The sequence below is a fragment of the Agrilus planipennis genome, unplaced genomic scaffold, assembly GCF_000699045.2.
Source record: "Agrilus planipennis isolate EAB-ADULT unplaced genomic scaffold, Apla_2.0 scaffold33, whole genome shotgun sequence".
Classification (NCBI taxonomy): Eukaryota; Metazoa; Arthropoda; class Insecta; order Coleoptera; family Buprestidae; genus Agrilus; species Agrilus planipennis.
In genome coordinates, this window is record NW_020438896.1 from 678273 (window position 1) to 682823 (window position 4551).

The window sequence follows — 4551 nt, forward strand, 5'->3', positions numbered from 1 at the left end:
CACTATAAATTGTTCCTTCTAATACTGATAACGGCAAAAACTATTTATTTACACTAATTATTAAAGAACTTAAAAACACTATTAAATTATTACTAAATTTAGGTTATGAATTATTCTATTTATTTACACTACCTACTGTTGATATATCACTATTGACTGCGCTATTTATTTCACTTCAATTACTGTCAATTTATTTCTGGATTCACTTCTGAAATAGTCAATTTATTTCTACTTCGATCGTCTCTTCCTTTAAATACTTTCTGTTTACTTTCGGGAACCTTCTGGAAACATCCGGATAGTTTACTTTTTCTTTGAACTGTTTAACTGCTTTCTCAGAAGGCAGATACCGCAAACACATTTACAAATACGGCGCACATGAAGAAAAGCGCCCGCGGCTTGTCAGCGAATCGATAAGCCGTTCACGCACATGTGTGACCGATCGCACACAAACACACACGTGCTCGCTACAATATGATTAATTTAATGTTCCATTAGAAAACGAAATATTTAATTTATAGAAATATGGTTAATTTAAAATTTTGTTATTTATTTATAAATACACTGTGGTGGAATTAGGTACTCAGCTTGCCTCTCCATTACGGTGGCAAGCATGCTGCTGTTTGTATTTAGTGTACCTATCGAATACAGAAAATAGATTCATTCGTATATGATATGAACAACGAATTATTTCAAAACAATCATATCGCTGAATAAAAAACAAATAAACAAAAAAATGCATCCAAATTTTCATCAAATTATTTACCGAAATTATGCAGTTCTCATAAGAATAATTTTTTATATAATAATAACTCTATAAATTTGTAAGGATTCCTTAACTTACTTTCAAAGTTTCCTCTAAATTTGTCTGTTATTTTGACATATGGTTCAACCTCCTTAAATTTTAAGGACTTCAAAGTTTCTTCTGTTATATTACTATGGTATTAAGCACCTTAAATCTTCGGGTTCATAAATTTTCTGAGTTACCAATTTACCCTGTATAGAGTCTTGCGAAACAGGCAGCTCAAAATTATAGTTCTCATAAGAATAATTTGTTCATTTAATATTTCTTAAACTTTTATTCGAATGACTAACATTTTGCAGCGATTCTTTGAATTTTTAAAGCCTTGTTAAGATTGTCAGTTTCTTTGTTATTTTGCTATCCTATCAACTTCCTTAAATCTTCGAGTTCATAAATTTTCTGAGTTGGTAATTCACCCTGCATATAGTCCTACGAAACAAACAGCTCGAAATTATGCAGTTTTCATAAGACTAACTTGTTCATTTAATATTTCATAAACTATTGTTCTGATGATCCTTGAAATTTTGCAAGGATTCTTTAAATATAAAAGCTTTGTTAAGAATTTCAAAGTTTCGTGTATATAGTCCTGCGAAACGGGCAACTCGAAATTATGCAGTTTTCATAATAATAATTTGTTCATTTAATAATTTTTAAACTATTGTTCTAATGACTGAAATTTTGCCAGGATTCTTGAAATATAAAAGCCTTTTTAAGAATTTCAATGTTTCTTCGAAATTTGTCAGTTATTTTACTATGGCATCAATTTCCTTAAATCCTAGGGTTCATAAATATTCTGAGTTAGTAATTCATCCTGTATATATTCTTGCAAAACAGGCATCTCAGTTTATGAACATTATTGAATCATGTCACGAATCGAATGTAATTCCACGTTCTCGGGCAGGAGTGGTCTCTTCACTTTAATACAAGCAAATATACTCATCATCTACCTTTACCATAGAGGAAAACCGGTGCCAGTGTCACGTTTTAAATTAAACGTTACTCCTCTTGCGCCCTTCGTCCGTTGTCACTGAGACTACATGCAGAATTCTGGAGAGACTCCTCGAGTCCGTTCCGTAATGGAAGTGGATACTTGCATGCCATGGCAATACCATCACATTACCCATACAACGCCCAGCAACGAACGTCTGCAATTTATCTGTCTGATGACGAGGTCATCGTTGGCAGCGGATAAGATAATTTACAGAAACGTTGCACGAAACCAACTAATTAACTGTATTACTCCGAATCATGATCCTGGCGCGAGATAATCATTACAAAACGACGAAAATGAATTAAAGAAGAATCCAAGAAAATCCTCTCTTGATGGTAATTAGAATCGACTCGAGGAAGGTTATTAAAAAATACAATGTTTACCTAATCAGAATTTAAATTAATTAAAATTATTAAGTCACAATTAACGAACGAACAGGACGGTATTGGAAAAAAAGTTTCAACAAAGATCTATTTGAAAACAGTGTCAACTACGTACAACTTGATTTACATATTAAATGGTCTGCTTGCAACGAAGAGGGACCTTTTTGAAAAAATGTGTAATACCCATTTAATTTAAAATATTCATAATATACAATACCTAACTATAAACAGGTTAAGAAGTAATCTTTACTAATTGTTTAGATAAAATAAGAAATTGGTACACAATTAACCGTAGGCAGGTGCCCACATATGGTCTAAAAATAATTTCACGTCAATAAACAAGCCTCATGGTTTACATTAATCTGTTAAGAGTTGGTTCCATTTCAAAACTGTGTAGAGGCCGCAGCTACTGCGACCAGGCGTGTTGCTATGTAGCGGTCTGACGGCACCTTTTTTTTAACTTTTCAATCCTTCATCGTGATTGAGATTTCTACATTCATTTACTTTATAATCTTAATTANTTTATTTACACTAATTATTAAAGAACTTAAAAACACTATTAAATTATTACTAAATTTAGGTTATGAATTATTCTATTTATTTACACTACCTACTGTTGATATATCACTATTGACTGCGCTATTTATTTCACTTCAATTACTGTCAATTTATTTCTGGATTCACTTCTGAAATAGTCAATTTATTTCTACTTCGATCGTCTCTTCCTTTAAATACTTTCTGTTTACTTTCGGGAACCTTCTGGAAACATCCGGATAGTTTACTTTTTCTTTGAACTGTTTAACTGCTTTCTCAGAAGGCAGATACCGCAAACACATTTACAAATACGGCGCACATGAAGAAAAGCGCCCGCGGCTTGTCAGCGAATCGATAAGCCGTTCACGCACATGTGTGACCGATCGCACACAAACACACACGTGCTCGCTACAATATGATTAATTTAATGTTCCATTAGAAAACGAAATATTTAATTTATAGAAATATGGTTAATTTAAAATAATTATCATCAAATAATACAACACTTTAATATTTATTAATAAATAAATAAATGAATAAAAAGTAATTATCTAAATATTAATAAAACAAGCTCTAATGTATTGACCTAATTCCTTATTAATTAACTGAGAAAACATAGAAAATTGAATTATGGCAAATGAAGACTGTCAGCCGTCTCACCACCCTATGTTCTGTCTTGTTTCTAGTGATTCTAAAGCCTAATGCCCTGACTATTCACATTCCTGCTATTTAAGGATCGATAATTGATTTACTAACCGTGTGGTCCAGATAGAAAAATCAGACGTAACCGGAAGTATCTATATCCCTCTTTCCTCGAGATATTTCCATAACAATAAAATTTCTTCAGTTGAAAATTTTCATTAGAGGGAGTGGTTGTCGGATTTAATTATTGAATCAAATACCATTTTACTCTGCTCTTCTCTTATATATATTAGAAGAAATTGACTGATTGTTTGACTCTGACATAAAATTTATGAGTCATTTAATTCACGTGGTTTTGTAAAGTCGAAATTTAGTTCACAGATTCGTTGTAAAATTATAAGAAAGAGAAAAAGTATTCATCCATATTTTCATTAATTCCCTCCCGCCCCTTCACGTAATATTTGTTAAAATGTGACAATAATGACAAACGGTAATTTTATTCTAATCAAGTAAAGTGCTTCAAGTATGGCGACCAATTTATCCAAACCATTTTTTACTTCAAAATTTGTACGCTAAGCGAAGGAAACTGTCTTCTGAGGAAATGCAAAAAACGCACTTTGTGGTAAACTTTGTTCTCTACGAGATATCAAAACTTTTTATATTTGAATTATCACAACAGTTTTGCTCAAGTTTCAGAAGAAATAAAGTTACTAGTAACAAGCTTTTACCCGCGGCTTCGCTCGTGTTGATATCCTATATACCTGTCAAAGATAATCGAAAATATAATAACTTGATGCATTTGTTCTTAAAGACCTGACCGGGATCATCAGGATAGAATTAATTTTCTAATTTTTTAGGTTAAACATCACTTTGCGTAGAATGACAGTAAATACTGTCCTTCTTTATCGAGATTAAACAATATTCTTTTACTTACCAGGAAAAGTACTTTCTTTATGCATAAAAAATACCTTATGTCCTTTTATGTACCTCTGACAAAGTCTGTATAAAATCTCATGATGATCGATCGAATAGTTAAGGTTTGAAACGGTAATGTACAAACTCATTTATATTTATTTATTTATAATTATTAATTAGGACTAAAGCAAATTCTGAATGAGGCAATATCTCGTCGAATTATCAAATAACCTTAAACATTTGATTTAATTTTTCAATCGTGATTCATAACAACTCTTCATTTTTAT